We start from the raw sequence: 20,510 nt of genomic DNA, 5'->3' as shown, positions 1-20,510 counted from the left end.
CTGATGAGATTAGTTTATCAGCCAACATTGTTACTCCTCTGCTAATGTAGATCACGTGCGTCTCCCAGGTACTGCTTCAAAGAGTTATCATATCTGGGAGTAAAAGCAATTGTTACAACACAATAGAAGGTTCTGCTCAACAAACAAATGACTTAGCTCATGGGGGCCTGCTAATGAGAAAGCTTTACTTCCCTTCCATTCACTTATCAGTGAGATACGGTTCACCATAATGTTCAAATTCGTATTGAGGAGAATGGCAATGAAACTGTGTTATTACCAACATAAATGCTAAATTTGCCTTTTCAATTACAGGCTCATTCTTTCCAGGTGGGAGCAATAGAGCAAAAATGATGATTAATGGGCTCACAACAATGCTGTACATAAAATATTCAGTCAAAACCCAAGAGGAGTATGTCTTAAAATGGTTCTGAGAAGCATGTGAATTGCTAAAAGAAACTTGGATATGTATTTAAGTCAATTAGAAGTCCAAGTCCTGTTTTCAAAGGCAGTAAGGTGTTTAAAAGTTTAAGCCTCTTTAAAAATAAATGGTAGTTTCTAGTAAAGGCCTACTACAGCTTTTTTGATGTTTTGACTCTCTTCCTGTAAAAAGCATAATTTCACCTCTACGAAGCTAGAACTAATGACTCACCTAATCTGGGATAAATTCATTGAATAGCAGAACTGAATACTGAAGTACTGAATACTTCAGCTGAGATGTTTGCCTTGCGAAATGGTGTAAAAACAAAGAAATAAAATTAGAGAACTCGAGGACCTTTTTCCTTTTTTTTTTTTTTTTTTTTTGGAAGAGCTGTTACATTTCCTGGATTCTAAGTTAGGAACGTGTATTTTGTCTCTTTGAACCAGGCGTTTTTAGTTTTTGACTGCAAATTATAGAAGGAGGCAGATTAAAGTTATAGGTGTGCGCTGAAGAGGGAGGTTATTTGGCTCTGTCTGTAAAACCAGAGCTGGGGGTTAAACTGTTATTGATATTGAAGAGACAGTATCCCTTTATCAACCCAACTTTCCAAATGGTGTAACAGTAAAGGTGGGTTATTTTGCCACATTCCTTAATGTGCTGCCCTAAACAACTGCTACAGATACAAGAAAATTCAGTGTACACAAATGCAGTTGATCTTTCCATATAAAGCTTATTTTGGTAGATACAGTGGTTTCTGCTGTTGTATACAGAAGCAAGTCCTTGCTAACCGTATCCTGAAAATGAGCATGGGGCCTTTTATTTATTTATTTATTTTTAAGACAACAGTCAGTATCAAAAATAGGTACTACATTCCAGATAATATTACATTCCTTTTTTCCTTCAAGTCTCTCAGACTAAAGTGCAAAGTTCAATTAATCAGTTTTGCACCCATGTGAGATACAATGGTAAAGTATCTAAATTTGTTGGCCCTAACTCTGTTTAGGGAGATGCTGCAAAAAATGATTATTTCATCTAGTGTCTTAAAGAATCTGTTAGCATTAAGGAAACTTAATTCAGTTATTAATCTGGACTTACTGAATATGAATAAGTAACAGACATGGTGTAGGAAGGTGAAACAAGCAGCGTCAACCAGGAATCCTTTTCATATCCTATGACTACAATCTGAAAAACAGAACTGTTTAGCTAAATATGCTTTCTTCGCTCTCCTTTTTCCACATATATTTAAGCATGATTTATTACAAAAAACTACCACAAATGCACACCTTTTTTTCCTCTCTGGCAGGTTCTGTCATGCAATTCTAAACTACACAGAGGCAGAGTATTTCATTTCTTATTGCTGTCCATGTTCCTTTGGGAAACAGCTTATTGTTGTACAGGAGCTTTCATTACACTTCCTTTTAAACATAGTCTTGAATTCTATAATTAGTGAGCTTGCCTATCACCTAATTTCTTTGCCTTTGAAGCACAGAATTTATCTGAAGTAAGTTCCCCTGCATCCCTTGGAGAATGTTGGAAAAAGTTGCATATAGAATACATGAAGTGTTTCCTTTTATCTCTAGAAAAAAAAAAAAAATTGCCTTATTTCAATTCTACAGCAATCCGAAGTAGACAAAAGGGTTTTCCACTATAAATTGATCTTCATATAGTTTCTATAGGCCTTCACCCTGTGGAAAAGACTGAACTTAGGTTTTAATGTTTTCTACGTTTTGCTTGGTTTTCTTCCAACTACACCTATTTTTAATCTCACGTCTTAGGTCTCACATTGTGGTTCAAGCAATTACTGTGGATATTTTGCATATCTGTTTCAGAGAATTTTGGAAGAAACATGAAACAACAAAATATATTGAGAGCAAAGGCTTGCAAGGAAAATACATTTCCCAGCAAAAGCTATTTTTCCTCTACAGAAGACAGAAGGTTTTGTTTTTTGAAAGCAGTATGCCTCTGTACTTGTTTGAGGCATTTGCAGAAAAAGACTTAAAACAAAAACAGATATAGAATATTTTCCTATGTAACGTCCTTATACTTTGTAAATGCTTCATTGCCAGGTTTGACTGAAAGAAAATGAATATAATAGGAATAATTTATCATCTTGGATGCTTATCTGAATCCTTGATTTGTTATGTAATTGAAAAATTTTCATAAACCATATTCTATTGACTGTGTGTGTATGTATATATGGTGGGTGAATGGATGGCAGTTTTGGTAATGCATTTTCTAAGCTTTATTAGAACTGTTACTGGAAGTGGGGAGAGCTGCTGGGATCACGGTGAATTTGTTGTCATTTATTAAAGGGTTTGGATCTTTTAATCATTTACTAGCCTTCAGTATAGAAACAGCAATGAATTGGACTGCTTTTTCCCTCCCTGCTTCTGATAACAAGACTGAGACCATTATATAACCAAATTAGTGTCACTGTTTTGATGGTGATTTATTTCCAGTTAGCGGATCTAGAAAATTTAGGTTTTTCCAAAAATATTCAATACAACCTTCTCCAAGGAAGTTTCTGTTGTTGTTCTTACTGCTTGGAGTAGTAGTCCTGTGATCAGAACTGCAAAATTTAACAGCAGAATCATATTACATGCATGACTTTACTACAGTCTGCCTGGTCTCAAAGCTTTGTACATTCAAAATGATTTCTTAGTCTTCTAGTACAAATTTAATTCAGAACTAAGATAAATGGAACACTTTTTAAAATGGCTATTTCCCAGAAAAAAAAAAAAAACAGGTATATGCCCTACATTACTGGAAGGTTTATTATGAATAACTATTCTCCTGAAAGATTTCTGCTTTGTACTTGACCATTTCAGACCTTCTTCTGTAATATTGCAATAGCTCAAAACAATGTATGATGAAGTAGAAAGTTTAGATGAAGTCTTGTGCTTAAAAAGCAGAAAATACTGAGATTAAAACTATCATCCTGCTTTAAAAATTAATGTCTGTAATATTACTCAAGCACACTTTAGAGAAGTGAACATCTGACAGGTGTCTGCTTCCCTGAAGAGACATCACAGTGATATGAAAATAATGAACTAAACAGCAATGATTAAACAGTTATTTTGATAAGATTCCAACCATTCCAGAGAAATAATGTCATTTAAGAAAAATTAAAGTTATATAAAACTGAATATAAGAAAGATGGCGTTAACATAACACTGAGGTACACCAGCTAAAATGCAATCTTTATGTAAGAAAAAAGCAATAAACTGAATATTCAGAACACACAGAAGTTTGATAAGGACTCTGAGCTTTTGTTTAAGATGAAAACTAGCATTTAACAACAGTGCAGTTAGATTTCCCTATGATATCTTTTACCTTCCTTACTCTTAGAAATACTTTGAGACAAATATTTTAAAAAAAATACATTAAATTAGTTTTTGAAACACTGGCATTCTCTAGACAATCATCTGCTAAAATCCTCCTAAGCAGCTCCTGACATAAGGCATGATAATAAAGTATATTTAAATTACAGTTGGCAAAATACTGTAACCAGACATGGTGGATATCATAGCTTACTGTCCTCACTCCATTGTATTTAGTTATTAGTTCACTATTTCTCAAATTGTAGCTATCTGTGATATGTTTTCTAACTAATCAGTGTGATTTAATGAAAATACATGACAATTTTCCCTCAATAAGTCAAGCCTCCCCCAACCCCCCCAAAAAACTATCTCACTGAAATGTGTGGATGACTTTGGGCACAGATTAGATAAGAAAAATGGATGCAAAATATCTGTGGAATGTTCTGTAAAATTATGAGCTCATAATAACAAATTTTTTTCAGCCTTCTAACATCATTGGTGATGCCTGTTTCACCTACAGTTTTAATCCTAAATCCTATATGGAAAAAACATTTTTTTTTGAAGCTGGCTGCATCCATTAATATTGTCAGAAACAGATCTGTCAGCTTTAGCTAATTACTTATCTATGTGTCTATTTTTAGCTAATTATGGATCAGGTATGAATATATATTTTTTTGCTATCATATCGTTGCTTTGCTACCTATAATATATAACAGTCAGTATGATTGTTAGTGTAGTTATAACTACTAAATTCTTACACCATACATTTTTTAAACTGAGGTTTAAGAGAAGCTCACTTTCATGGATTCCTGCCAAGTATAATAGAATCAATAAGTTGCTTCTATCCTGAAAGAAAGGGAAAAATAGAATCATTTTGTATTTTTTACATATATTCTGATGACCTGCAATAATATTCTCTTGCTTTATGTTTATTGATAGAATGCTTTTTCCCCACTAAAGCTTACAATATTTCCATGAGAATCTCTATGAGGTTCACATTCCTCACAAAACAGATTTCTAGCATTCTTGCAAAAAAGTATCTGAAAAGATACTGAATATCTCTGCTCTAAATCATTTATTCAGTCATCTTGAAGTCCTCAGGAAAATCTGTCAGAACAGATAAGGCCTGGCTGGCCTGCTGTGCAAGTTGGACTCTGTTGCATCTAAAGTGAGAAGCGTTCTTCTGCAGAGAAGACTCCCCTGGCAGCCATCCTTCCTTAAACTCAGACGGCTGTGCCAGAGGGATCAGTGAAAGACTGGTGATAGGCATAAACTGCAAAATATTAGCTATATCTCTTGGTCAGTCATGGATATCAGTTTAACTTATCATTTGTTCCACAGCATTCATTTTTCACAAGACTGACTTCCATTTTCTCTGTGCTGAGGTAGGTGGGAGAGCTTTCAGCCAAGCTTCTTTGAACTCAAAGGATGAATGCGTTTTTTCTCTACACTCTCCAGCATACTCAGAAGTAGAAAAGAGACGCATACTGAGAACATGTAGGGCATACCTGCCCTAGGCACCCAAAGACATCACAGCTTTGTGAAGTTACTGGAGCTCCTGGGGGGCCCTTGTTTTCTTTTTGGTGCAATTGCAGGCCTGACTTAAGCATCCTCATTGAACTTGGATTTTGTGAGTTCTCCCTCTTGCTCGAGACGCGATGATTAAAGAAGTAATGTCGTATCAGGACAGATCTGTTTCTGAGTTCTTAGCACTTGTGGGCCTGATTTTCTTCTCATTCTGACCTACATAATTCCACGCACCAAAGGGGGTGACTTTTGCTAGCTGAGGGAGAGCAGAATTAGTCTTAATGCATTTGTCTTACTGCATGGGAAGTGTTGACGAAATGGATGTTCCATAGCTAGTAGTGCACCTTCAAAGGCATGCTGCCTTAGAAATATAGCAAAGCTAGTTGTATCATTTTGCATACTCAATCAAATCCAAGCTATTAAATCTATCATCAAGCAGTTGCTCAGCTTGCCAAAGGACATCTTGAACCAAAGTCCAGAGAATGGAGCACATAATTGAATCAGTGCTGACCAGCTGTCACAACAGTCCCCTCCTCCCCCAAATACTAATGAAAGGAAGCAAATGAGACGGTGTGTTTCAAACTTTTATTCTGACGACATCCCATTGTTGTGCTCTAGCACTGAGCCAAGTGGAATTGAAGAGAAATCATCCTCATTACATTTTTCCAAAGATTATTAAAAGCACTTGTATGCTGCTGATATCACTGCAGGAGCTGACTGAAACTTCAAAGATGAAGTCAATGTGTTGTTTGAGATAATGATAATGTATGCAAAGCAGCAAGAAAAAGATATTGTCCTAGGAGCCTGAAAAAAAGAACACAATTTTAGCACACCTGAAGAATCAGAGAGATCTGACTGTTGAGATATTTGTGATCATGTGTACATTGACCTTTATATTATGATACAGTGTATGACCTTTATATTATGGCCTCTCTATAGAAGATAACTAATTAATTAAATCTCTGCAAAGGCTTATTCTCTATCTACATACCCATATAGAATTAAATACCAGCCACAGCATAGATCTGCTAGAGAATATACATGGAACTCAGACCTACAGTTATGATGCTCTCCCCAGTTATGATGCTGTCCACATGGAAGGTAAGAAGCGTCCTTCCCAGATTAAATACCTTGTCTCATCTACATTGTTACTATACAATCCTATTGTATCTGTAATGTAAACTGGCTGGCTGTTGTCATCCTTACAGAAACATAGACTATTATTTTTTTTTTAATTTCCCAATGTAACTGGAATATAACAGATAAATATATATATATGTATTTTCCCAAATGCAATTGCACAACCAAGTAGAGAATCTAACAGCATCATTTTATAACAGGGCACATGAGGTATAGGCATGTCTTCAGAAGGGACAGTCTTTATTTTCTAGCTCTGTGGAAGTCTTGCCCTGCTGATAGAAGCTACATGGCCTTGGAATAGGCGAAGCCTTTGGAAGCCATAGCTCTGAAACAGGCTTGTAAGAACAACTAGTAGCTCATGGGGGAGAACTATACCTTTCAGGCTTTGAGAAAAAGGGGGAGAAGGGAAGGACATAGAGAATAAACCACAGGGATTTTTAGCGATTCATATAGTGCCTCCATCAAGTGCTACCTTATTTTTGAAAGGATTGATTAAAAATGGTAACTTCAACACTACTGAAGCTGAACAGATGAGAAAAAAACTGGCAAACTATGTGGCCATTGTTTCTGTTTCACAGAAGATTTAAAATATGAATCTATATCAAACTTAACAAAACAAAGAACTCTGATGTCATTCAACAAAAATGGTTTGAAAATACACATAAGAAAAACACATCCTTTCTGCTTACATTTTTTTTCTGAGACAGCATATTCTGAAGCAGATCCATTATTGAGTCTTCTGACAATGAAGGTAGATTGTTGTTAATGATTTATGTCAGTTGAATTAGAGGTGATTTATCACTGTTTTCTTTAAAACAACTGGCTCTAGAATAAGAAAAGGATTCTTTTTTTTTTTTTTCCTCTGGTCAGAGAAAAATCATCGTGTTGGTGAATTCACAGTGCTGAGACCACCATAGTACTTGTGTGATTTCAGTCACTTCATTGGACTTTGATTTTACTGTGTGGAAACTCGGAGCACAGTTGATTCACTGCTTTTCTTCACAAGGATGCACGTAATACTTTATCAAAGCAAAATGTGACATTTAGCTGAACGCATGTGAAACACCTATGACATGCAAATGCAGGCAGAGCTATAAATGAGCCAGTTTTATTAGTGTGATTATTTCATCTGAATTTTGTCAGATTTTAGAACCTTACTCAAAATCTGCTAATAAATAATATTCAGATAACGTGAAAATCACTCCCCCCCACAAAAAAAAAAAAAAATAAAAAAAAAAAATAAAAAAAAAAAAAGATAACCTGATTTCTTACGGAGTGTAAAAACATGCTTGGTTCCCCCCAGTTTTCAGATTACACTTTTCCACTAACACCCGGTTCCTTTTTTATATAACCTAAGCAGTGCTTACTGTTTAAGAAAATAATTGCAACCATCTTTATTTGTGAGGCGAGAATTCAATTTCTGCTGAGGAATTTAAATAGCAAGTAAGGATAGTTATCCTTCTGATATTTGATAAATGGAAAAAAGATTTAGTTATCTTGAGATGAGATTGCATTTCAGAGAGGATGACATTTATTACCTCAAGGACATATTTCAGAAAATCCCTATCCTTTATCCAGAGGTGATAGTTCTGTTCATCAGAGAGGAATGCAATTGGGAAAAGAAAAGATTCATTATATTTTTGTGTGCTTGAGCAGGGGCTGCAATTGGTTTATTTCTGTAAAGGACATCAGTGGAATAGCGAGTGTGTTCTGCAGTGAATGAAGAGTTTATCCAGTGAGTCTTTTCCCAACTTCTTTTCAGTTCTGTAGTAAACTTGCCATGCTATAATTCTCATCTGGTAATTCCTTAACAGAGAAACAACCCACATACTGGCTGGTTAGACAAGAATGAAATCACATCCCTTCCCCAGCTCATTACAGAAGCAGCATAATTAATGATTTTCTTTGGTTGTGTGTCCTGTCCACTGCCTCCCCCCTCTCCCCTAATAATTCCAGCCCCCTGTTGTGTCTGCCTTTGACCCTTGTCAGCATACCTACAGCTCCCCTTGCCATCCCTCTGCTACCTTCTGCCATTTCTGTTATTATTTCTCCTCTGTGATTCTGTGATCTGCACCCCAAGTTGCCTTCCCCATCCAGCCAAGCCATCAGCCGCAGGTCCTGTGCCTGATCCTGCACTGCGAGAGTGCTTAGTGACTGGCGCTTGCTGCTTGCCCAGTCTACAGGGGAAGATTGCATCGTTGAGCTCATCTCTTGCCTTGCTTTGACCATGGAGCACTAATTCAGTTTTCCATCTTCTCTCAGTCATCTATTTCTCATCTCTGACACAGTTACCTCAGTCACATTAATTGAAATTGGCCAAGACAATAAAAAACATTGGGAGAAAACTGTCAAACGCATAAATAGTACTGTTATGTAACCCTCTCTGTTAGAAATTCAGCCTAAAAATACAGAAAGAAAAAAAATAATACCTTTCTTTGTGCAAGAAATTTATCAATTTCCATGTAGCACGAAATAAAATTGATATATTTTCAAGATGTGAGTAAATATAGCAGAGTAAGCTATCATTTTAGATGACTACTACCTGCATACGTGGTGGTGTTCTGCAGGCTAGTAATAAGCCTTTTGAATTTAGTCCTATTGACTTCATTATACTATGGGAGATGTGCCTCAGGGCTTTCTAGAATACAGCTTTCAGTTTCCCATGGAGCCCAGAGAAGCTGCAAGAGCAGTATACTACTGGCTCAGCAGATTTCTCCCTAACTCATCCTGCGTTATCCTACTTTCAAAGCCAGTGTCACTTAGTTTTTGGCCCTAGGTGTCCTCTCCATGATCTTCAGCCGGGGAGAGGTTGCTGTCCCTTTCTGTTGAATACCTTTTCTATAGCGAGATTTCCTGCCTTCAGCATGTATGATCTGTTAGCAGGCATCAGTTCAGGTTGCACAACCTACACGACTGCTCTGTTGACCCCAAGGCTTGCTGCTTTTTGACATGTGTCAAGGTCTTCTTGCTATGAAGAGTGAACGTGGCCCAGAACAAGCAAGAGCCATCTTCTGGCTTCTGTTTCTGCTGGGGATGAGCAGTAGTGAAGCTATCTCAGCAACCTCAGGTTGCAACCTCAGGTTGAGAAAGTAAAATAAATCAGATGCCTGCTAGTAAGGGAAGTTGGTTGTGAAGGGAGTAGCTAATCCAAGACACCTTTGTAAACAATCTCTAAGAGGGAAGAGAAAAGCTGAATAAAGTCAGACAGGTTGTTCAGTTCTTGATGGTGAATGTTCATAGGATAGATGTGTGAGTAAGGGCTGTTTCATTCCTCATTAAATTATAATCTTGTGTGGCTTGATAGAATCAAAGAAAGAAATAACGTGTGTTTTTTTTTTTTCAGTCCTCTCTTAGGAATGAAGGCCTCTTAAACCTGTCTGAGAACTAATAAAGAAGCTAACTGCTTCTCCAGAGGTTACTTAGAAATGACAAAGAAAATATCTGGGACTATTCCAGAGTCCAAAATTACATAGCCGATCTTTTTCTTTGCAAATATTTTGTCATTATAGTTTTAGTCATGTTACTATTTACTACTTTCTGATTCTAATTAGTTGAGTTTTAACATTGTGAAGGTTAATTTTATGCTGCAAACATCTGTCTTTGCAATATTATATCTATTACTTTTTTTTTTTTTAAAGTTTGTGTAGTATTTAATTTAATAAAATACTACCAAAAGGGACTTTGACATTTCAATAAGCTATTTCCTATTCCAAACAAAACAAAACAAAACCAATATGAACTTATGTTTATTTGGCACCTCTGAAAATATTGAGAGTCAACACACTGCTGCATGTGTTTAAAAGCCAGACTTTGTATTCTGGCCTACAATTCCACGTGAAGAACCTACTAAATATTCTCTCACTTTAAAAATTCCCACTTCAGGTTCTTGGCTGCTGAAGATCATTTCTTCTTAACAAAACTGAAACCAATTAGATCAGCTTTTGTACAGCAAAGAGAATTAACAGAAGACATTTACCGTATAGGAAGACATACTAATAGTGTAAATGAAAGAATTGTGTAATGTCACCTGCCCATTTTGGTATAACTGTCATTGCTCCACCTTTAGTTAGGACAAAATTTCTTCAGCATCTTCATCCTCTTTTCTTTTATTTTTTTTTAATATATATGTCTTATCTCCTTTTCTTACTCTGAACAGTTAATTTAACACAGTGCTTCTTCATTATTTTATATGATATTCAAAATATTTGGTGTTTGGTTTAAAAATAAAAGATTAAACTTTTGCTTGAAGAATAAAACGAACAAATCTTTTCTTATGCTATCACATATGTATTCTATCAATAAGAGTAATAGTAATATCCATTAAATCAATTTCTTCACTCAGAGGGTGGTGAGGCACTGGCAGAGGTTGCCCAGAGAGGCTGTGAATGCCCCACCCCTGGAGGTGTTCAAGGCCAGGCTGGATGCGGACCTGGCAAACCTGATCTCGTGGGCAGCACCCCTGCCCATGGCGGGGGGTTGGAACTGGGTGATCTTTAATGTCCTTTCCAACCCAAACCATTCTGTGATTCTATGAAATCGTCTTCCTTACTTTCTCTGTCTATACTTTTATATTGTTTCAAACTACTATACTATCAGAACGGGTTCTGTGTAAAAACTGTGTGCAAAAGTGGAATACCTTGTATAAATTCAATTGTGAGAGAGGGGTTAAAGTATGTTTGTGGAAGCGATTAATTGGGTCCTCTTTCTGATAAGCAGAGGAGCCTTGCTGTCTCCTGTGAAACTGCAAATGAACAATGCAGGACACTTTTGACCTTTCTCCACTGCCTCTACAGCCTCCCCTGGTCAAAGGGAGTCCCAGGTCAGTGTTTGCAGAGATCTGTGGGTATCGCAAAGGCAACTAGTTTAAAAGCCCTCTAGGTAGTGGGAACGTAAAATAAGTTCTCTGTTTTGGAAGACCATTTCAGGTCTACCATTTCAGGACAGCAACTGCAGGTGCAGCAGAGGCTGGAGGAGGAGGGAGAGTCTGAGAAAGGATGGATGGGATTCAGGGGAGAATCATCAGCTCTGAGATGTCTCACGTGAGGCACTGAAAGCAGAGCTAATCATTCCAGGCTCCCTTTACAGAACAGGGGCTGTTGCTTCCAGGTGATGTCATTTCTCCTCCAAAGACAGTTATTTTTAAATGTCTTTCCACTGACTCTCAAGAGAGCCTGAATTGACTAGCTTAGGCTTTGTCTGAATGTTCAGAGACTGAAATGAAAACAAGTGAATCTCTCCCAGTCCCAGCACTGCATGTTCTTCACCTTCACACTCGCTTTGGACTCATCTGCTTGCAAGTTTTTGGATGGTTGCTTCAGCACATTCTTTAGTAAGCACAGCCTTTGGTCATTACAGTAGCAATTATTCCCATAAAAGATTATGTGCTTAATGGGAGGAGAAAAGTAACAAGGCCATCCTTTCTCCATCAGGAAGGTGATGTCATAAAATCATGAAGTTGTGCTAATGCTTAGTTTCATGGGATAATGTTTTTTTTTTTTGTTTTCTTCAATATTTCTCTGTATTTGGATAACTAATTATTAATATATCAATGTTAGAAAGATGCAATTTATGCACCATAGGGCATGGGAAGAAGGCAGAAACTCTCCTTTCTTTTCTCCCTCTGAGAAGAAAGAAGATTTCAAAACAAATGTAGACTGCCACATCACAGGGAGAATTATTTCACCCTTGAATTTATAGAGTTACCTCTCCAGAAGTGATGAGAACTGCAAGCTGCTCTAGCCAGGGAAATTTAGCGCCTGTGTTTGGATTTACTAACTGTTTCAAGCTGACTTACTAAAAAAACCAAGGTGGGGTGAGAGAGAACAAGCATTTGTGATATAACCTTGTGCCTCCTATGCAGCTCTGTTCAGTGGCATACCTGGGTACTATTTTAGATGGCTAGTCCTGATGTATCTCTGTAAAATGCATTTTTTGCTCCATTGTGGCAGACCTCCACAGCCTTGGCGCAGTCTTTTTGGTTATATAATCACCTACATAACCTTGGATACATTAATAGCAAAAGCAGCCTTGAAGGGCTAGCAGTGTGCATCAGTGAAAGCCTCATCTTCTCCTTCAATATATATCTACATTTCTGAAATGGCTATAGTAAGATGGATAGGAAAAGACAACTTTGGCTTCCATTTCATTCTCCAGGTCTTCCGTGCATAGTGCTTCTGATGGAAGACTTTCAGCCAGAGTCAAGAATAATTTAATGTCCTTACAAAACCCAAGGTTAGAATTATACCTGGTGTGAGAATTTTTGTGTGGTTTTTCTAACCCACTGATTTTATGCAAATGTATCACACAAATGTGACAAGAATTGTATGGAAATTTTTCATTATGCTGTGATCCTCAACAGGAGTTATGAACTATTAAATTGCCTTGCACAAGAAGCCTATATAAAACATTGGACCCCCGTCATCCAATGCTTTAACACATTTATAGCAATTCCCTTGAAAAATCTTTCTTCACCTCATGTGAAGTAAGGACAGGGGAATAAACTGTGCACACACTGTTACGTGTGAAACCCAGACATATTATTTCAGAATACTTGATGATGTTGAGAACTCAGACTGCAGATGCATCTGGAGAGAGCCGAAGCACTGCTTATAACCTCAAAGAGGATACTTGCTACTGTTTATTTTATGAGTGCTATTTGTGGTTATTATAACTATTTTATCCATATTTTCTAAATTCTTAGATGTAAGAATACAAACATTTTGGAGCTTTTGGACAGACTCTTCCAGTTAAAAAATACTCATTAAATATCTTCCTTTGTTGACATCTATTTCTCATCATCTTCAATAATTTTATTTACTTAATCTATTTTGTTATCATCTTCTTTTCTGCAGCATTCAGTGAAGTCTCATCTAAGACAGAAAATCAGGAATAGCTAAGCTTGGATAAGCTTTGAATATACCAGTTGCCTCTTACTTTAATTATATTATCAGTTTTCATAAAGAAATTATTATATTTACTTTTTAAAGAGAAAAGGAAGATATGACTACCGAGTTTATTTCAGCACACATCAATTTAGCAGGACATGCTAGTTACTAAACCTTTATCTGGGAACATCACTCTGGCTTCCTGTCTTTTAAGATCTTGGTGTTTGTTGCTGAGATGACTGTGAAGGATCCTATTGATCTCCTTTAAGGTAAAAGTTGGTAAGATCAAAGATGAAAGTCATGGCATAACTCATTCTCCCATGTATGCCCCACAGGGCCCGCTGGCCAACTTCACAGCTGCTGCTGTTAGAGAAGGGAAAGCACTACCGGCAAGGGAAAAAAGGGTGCAGGAAAAAGGAGTGCCCTGAATTTACTCCTTATTGGCGGAGCACAGGGTTGATGGCAGCAGCACCAGTCTAGTTTCCAGGAAGGAATCAGAGGGAGGAGAAATGAGGCAGTGTTCTGGAAATGGAAACACGACTAGGCTGAAAGGTCAGCCCAGTGATCTGCACAAAAGTGGCATCGCAAATCCCCTGGTATTATAGTGAAGCCTGTGCCTGATCATTTTAATTGCCATTCATTAGTCTGTAATCCATGCTCTGTGTCTACCACAAGTAATAGGAATGACTTGTGCAGCTCTTTCCCCTGGTCAGGGTTACATCCATTTTGAAGGTGGCGTATATTTAAAACAAGATCGTAAAATTATAACTTGACAGAGGTAATGAGATTTACTGAGTGCCAAAAATACATGCACAACAATTTGCTGATGAAAAATCATGTGGGAAAAGGCTTTTATGGGTTAGTTGAAGTTGACTTTGCATAGCTTTGCTATGCAGGAAGATTTTTTTTTTATTATTTGCGTTATCGTAGAGGGTGAAACACTGTATTGCATAGTACTGTGCAGGAAGACACTGTCAGAGCAGAGACACAGTATGTACGTTTAAGGAAATGAGGCACTAATATCCTATTAACGACAGATGATTATGAACAAATGTATTCCCTGAGGCCATGAAGAAAGTCAAGAATGAAAATGAGCAATAATTCTCTAGTTAGTTATGGCTGCTTAAAGAGGGATCCTAAGAGGAATATCTCACTATTTCTTCAGCAATAGCTGTAGATACGGTTTTGTCATGAAGGGGCTTTTTGGTAAGAGCCAGAGATTTGTCATAATGTAATGAGCTAAAGTCATGTAAATAAAAATCTGCTTTCATGCAAAACAGAGTGATAATGGTATCATCAGATACAAATATTCTGCTAAAGAAACTGGTGGATGATAACTTCTCTTAAATACATTTTCTGGGAGTTTCAATTAGTTAACATTATGTTCCAGGCTTGGCTTGTCAAAGGTTGTAACTGAATGCTTCAAAACTGGCTAAAGGGAACTGGGGAGTTCACAACCATAAGTTTCTTAGAAAATCAGAAAAAATAATGGCAATATTAGTGAAACACTTTGCATTTGAAGAATTAAGGTATGAGGTAGAGAGGTTAAAATTAAGAAGGAAAACTGCTTTTCCAAAGATCAATGTAATAATCAGTATTTAAATCAGATGACACATTATTAAATTAAAGTGGCATAATAATATGAAATTTGTAATTAGGCTACTTGATTAGTGAAGATGTCATACTGTATTTCTAAACCTGATCAAGGTGCATATTATGATTAAACTGCTACAGGTGGCCTAAATTCCACTTAAGACCCTTGACTTAGAAAGCTGTGTGTTTCTGAGTATCTCTCGGGAGGGAGTCTCAAGGCCTAGATGAGATGATGACAGTCACCTGCTAAACAGGAGAACATAAGGGGCATGGGGGTTGTCTGGTCAGGATTTAGTTCTCCACTCCCATTCTTTACAATACAGCATTAAATACAGCAATGCCCCTTACAAAAATCTACATTACTATTAATATGCCAGACGTTGCTTTCCTAAATGTAATGTGTTAGACATATAACTTAGTACTATCTGTTTTAATCAATTTAGTCTTTAGCATAACAGAATGTACAAATTTGTACATTATAATTATCAATGATCAAATAATAGTAAAGCGGGGTAAGCGTTACGCACTTGCAGATAATTTGTCTATTACCATTTGCCTGAATTAATCATTACTTCTGATTTTATATATATACACTTCTTTTATATTTGTTTTCATTTTCATTCTATATCCATGCAAAGATAATCGAAACGGATGATACGCCTCGCTATGGGACATGAATTTGCCATATCATCTCTATACTGTGTTGCATGATTGAGGTGTTATATCACTGGAAAAAGTAGTTTCTTTAGGGGAGTTTCTATAAACTCTTACAATTTTCCCAATAATGGCAAGAGATCGACAAGTGCTGTAGTGATACAACGTCTTATAAGTGAGATGACCAGGGAACATCACTCTGGATTCCTGCTTTTTTAACAGCTTGGTGTTTGTTGCTGTGATGGCTTTGAAGGGTCCTGTTCATCTCCTTTGAGGTAAAATTGGATTGGAAGGCTAAAAGATACCAGCCATGCGTTGTTACCTAACTGTGAGTCATTTCACCATGTAAAAATCATTTTACCTGTCAATGATCTGCTAGTGCTGCTGTAACACTGGTGTTTTCTAGGAGAAGTATGCAGTTTATGGATAAGAAGGTGGAAGTGCAGGCCACAGCAAGAGGAGGGATCTGCATCCTGGGGAGATATAGAACTTGTATGTTTAACTCCATCATTTTCTTACATGATTTTCAACTCCTTCCCAAAAGGTGGTGGAGAGCTGTTCTTACAAAACGTGTTACTGATGGCTGTCATTCCAAGAGCCTATGGTTATGGTGTAGAAAGACTTCTGGAAGCTGGTGAAAATGGTACTCAGTCTATACTATGAAGCATGTGAGTCTCACTTACTCATCAAACTTCTGCAGCTGTTCTCAATAAATACCATAATTTAATGCCTGTGTCAGAAGGATTCAGGCATAATGATCCCTCTGCTTAAAGGCTCCTAGTGAAGATTTTCCTTGTCAAAAGGGCTCAGTCATGTTTTTTATAATGCATGTTGACTGAAATGGCAATTACACATTTTCTGCTGCTTCTTCCTTACAGTGGTTTCACTGATATGGAACTATGGGAAGTTTGGAATAAAATGACAATCATTTTATCCTTTCTTCCAGAAAGTCATTGCTTTTTCTTCCACATGTAGTAGACTTCTCTGATGGTCTGTCTCCCTTTCTCCCTTTCATCTACTGCTGTCTGGAGCATTTCTATGTAATGTCATTCCTTTTTGGGGTCATAAGACCAAGGAAAGTCATCTTGTGGCTTATGGACGCATCAAGTTGTCATTTCTAAAGCTGTTAATGTGCACTCCCAGACAATATTTGACAGAAGAATTCTAAAAAATACTGTATATTTTCTTTAAAGTACTGGTGTATACACATATATATTATAAATAATTAATTATATACATATTTTTAAATTATATACATATTTTTAAAGCATTGTATGCATAAATAAATATGATACAGCTGATAAGGAGAACTTGAATGGAAACTTCATCACAACCTGAAATGTAACGAACCCCTATGGCAAATAAGGACAAAGCTTCCCAAAATTAAAGTCTAGGCATAATGCAGGCAAAACTCTTGTTGCTCCATGTAGTCACCTGAACTGAATTTGACACCTTGTATGCTCAGTGGTAAGAAATGCGCAGCAGATTATCCATTATCTGTAATAAAAGTCGTTATCGTTAGAAAGGATTCCCTGCAATCATGAACTTTATGTAATACCTAACAGAATTCTTGATAGTTCCCATGTAGCTCTGAGCTCTATTAACATTTCTGTGGCCAATCAATGCCAATTTTCTCTTACTGCAGCAATCTTGGTTATCGTGTGGTGGTTTTACCCTGGTGGGTAGCTGAGCTCCAGCAGAACCTCTCTCTCACTCCCCCTCCTCAAAGGAGGACAGAGGAAGTATGACAAAAAGGGCTCAAGGATTGTGATAAGGTGAGGGAGATCACTTACTAATTATTGTCAAAGGCAAAACAGGCTCAGCATAGGGGGTTTAATGTAATTTATTACCTACTTCTGACAGGCAAGAACAGTGAGAAACTAAAAGCAAACAAAGAACACCTTCCCTCCCTGTCCCCCCCATCCCCCTGCCTGCTGTCTCCTCCCCAGAGCAACGCAGGGGAAGGGGGACTGTGGCCAGTCCGTAACACTTTGTCATCTGCTGTTAGTTCACGTTCACTCTCTGCCCCCACAGGATGCTGTTTTTCCCAAACGGAGCCTGTGTAGGCTTCCCACAGGCTCTTCCAGAACTGCTCCCACATGGCTCCATACCACAGGGTCCATCCATCCCCCAGGAGCAAACTGCTCCAGCACGGGTCCCCCACGGGCGGGCGGCAGCTCCCCCCAGACCCCCTGCTCCTGCGTGGGCTCCTCTCCACGGGCTGCAGCTCCGGCCCGGGGCCTGCTCCTGCGGGGGCTCTCCATGGGCCGCAGCCTCCTCCAGGCCACATCCACCTGCTCCACCGGGGGCTCCTCCACGGGCTGCAGCGTGGAGATCTGCTCCGTGTGGGACCCATGGGCTGCAGGGGGACAGCCTGCTCCACCAGGGGCCTCTCCACAGGCCGCAGGGGAACTGCTGCTCTGTGCCTGGAGCACCTCCTGCCCTCCTGCTGCACTGACCTTGGGGGCTGCAGGGCTGCTTCCCACTCTTCTCTCCCAGGTGCTGCTGTCCAGTAGTTTTTTCCCTTTCTTAACTCTGCTGTCTCAGAGGCCCACCCACTGTCGCTCCCTGTCTCGGCTCTGGCTAGCAGTGGGTCCCTTTTGGAGCTGTCTGGAGCAGGCTCTGATCTGACATGGGGCAGCTGCTGGGCCCTGCTCACAGAGGGCACCCCTGCTACCAAACCCTTATCAGGTAAACTCAATACATATATAGTACCTTATATTTCACAACAGAATATATCCAGAATAAAGTGAACCGCTTAATGACATCCTACATTTCTTCAGTTAGACTGTAGACTGTCTTTATATATCCCTCAGTATAATCATGATTTCTTCAGTAAAAAAATGATTCAGATTATTGCTTTTATTGTGGACAGGGGAAAGAGTCAAATCTCATAGTTTGACACGCAGAATTTGAACACATACCAGTAATTATAGCCACTTCTGTTTGCTTTTCCTCTTAAATATCGTTGGTAAGGCAGCATGGCCTCTTTAGCAGAATGCTTTATGGAGACTAGAGAGATTCATTTGGATACCTAGGTCAACGTGTGGGTCAATTTTTGGAAGTTATTTTTCTCTTTGAACCACTTTATTCATCTGAAAAGCAGAGGTAGTGATACTGACTTCATTGTATAGTAGTTTGTGACCAAGTTGTTGAAAGGACTATGCAAGAGCTAGGTGTTAAAATTGTGACTGTTCTTCAAAGACTGCATTTTCTTTCTTTAACTAAAATAATGTCAGTAACTTCTAGTTTTAGTATTCTACCTTTTATATTTTATTGCCTTTTTTTTTTGTCAGTTAAATATTCTGACATTATCTCTTAATTTAGAATTCTAGCAAATACATTTACTGTCTTAATAATGTGTTAGTCTTAGAAGAACTAAATGGAAGATTAAAATGCAGATGAGGTGAACTGCCTGAAGAAGTCATTTAATGAACTGTTTTATTATTATAATACAGTAGTTTAGAAACAATTTCTAAAAGTCTATTAATATACATAAAAGCATTGTTAATTCTGTGTTTAAAATAATTCTGAGACCTGTTTGGAAGTTGATGATTAACAGTTTAGGTGACCTGGCTGAAAATTCTTGGGTTTTATGATTGCCTATTTATTATCTGCTTCTTGTTTGTTTTTATCACACTTCTGGACATACTCATTATTTATACACATGGCTAACACTTGCAGAATCCTGCTAGGATCTTGGAATTATTCATATGTTGCAGTACTTAGTTTCAAAAGTTTACAAGCAAAATGTCAAAAACGCTTCCTTTGTGTATGCAATTTTTGACTTTATTGATCATTTGCTCATTATTTTTGAAGGCAGAGAACATAAATACAGCTCCTAATTTATGTTTTCTCTCTCACAACTACTTTGATGTGAAGTAAAATGCATACTTCCCTGATGATGGTCCTCACATGCCTGTAAACTAAAGGTGATACTGTTTCATGGAGTTTTATAATACCGTTCTCTAGAGAATTCTTTATACATCAGTGAGGACATGAGGTTATTAAAGAACTGGTTATATATGTCTGTTTTTATATATGTAATTCATACACACTACTCATACTGTGTAGGAAGCAAGGTAGGCACCATCAGAAAGCGGAAGATGTAATTCAGGTGTAATTTCCATATCAGAGAGGCAACAGGCTTGTGAACGGGGTCAATAGGAATACAGAAAGATGAACAAAAACACAAAGATGAAAACACAAATATGAAAACACAAAGATGAATAGACACAACCCCATCTATACATTACTCAGTCAGCAGCCTACTTGGTCACCTCTTTGTCTGTTTCTCATGTAGTACATCTTACGTGAAGATGTCCGATTCCAGACTTTGTAAACAAAGCTCGTAGCAAACCCTTGTGAATTCAGTTGAATGGTGTTAGGAGGAGAAAAGTGTATGAGTCGCGTCATGAGGGATTAGCCTTGGATGATTCTTCTACTCTTCATATTACATGGAGGACAAGTTTTTCAGAAGTTTTCTGTAAGGCCCTGGTGCCTGGCCAGCCCTTCTGGGAGGCAGCCATGGGTCCTGGGCCCCATGGCTGGGAGGAATCTGGGGGGGAGAGGACTGTGAGGAGCCCCCTTGGGAGCTCCCTCCAGCTTGGGGGCTGCTCTAAGTTCAGTCCCCGGTCCTGGTGTGTGCTGGTCACCTGTCTGGGTGTCACAGAGCTGCAGTCCAGGGGTGAGTGCCCGCCCGGTGGCCTTGTGTCACCAGTGGCCCTTGCTCCCTTGCCCAAGGCCCAATCTGCTCCTCTGCTTTCTGACGTTTTCTAACTAAATATTTTCTTGGTGACTTTGGATGCAGTAAGCTGGATGTTCTCTCCTGGTAGATATGCAGGACTTGATTAGATTACGTGATTCTACTGCGTTTGAAAAAGATGAGTTTGAAAAATTGGTCAAAGAGAGCAGATCATCAGGAAGGCACTATCTGTTGGAAGGCAAATTTGAAAAGAAACATTGGAAATATAT

The 20,510-nt window shown here is 38.2% G+C and overlaps 1 long non-coding RNA gene across 1 annotated transcript; it reads left to right on the top strand.

The window, feature by feature from the left end:
* Positions 1-15,184: 15,184 nt before the first annotated feature.
* Positions 15,185-17,026, top strand: LOC310895181. The gene is made up of 3 exons (XR_014580509.1): positions 15,185-15,394; positions 15,759-15,864; positions 15,943-17,026. It is a non-coding gene; the product is annotated as an uncharacterized lncRNA (long non-coding RNA).
* The last annotated feature ends 3,484 nt before the right edge of the window (positions 17,027-20,510 follow it).

The sequence above is a fragment of the Anser anser genome (assembly GCF_964211835.1).
Source record: "Anser anser genome assembly, chromosome: 2".
In the NCBI taxonomy this organism is placed as follows: domain Eukaryota; kingdom Metazoa; phylum Chordata; class Aves; order Anseriformes; family Anatidae; genus Anser; species Anser anser.
This window is presented reverse-complemented; position numbering and strand designations above follow the sequence as displayed.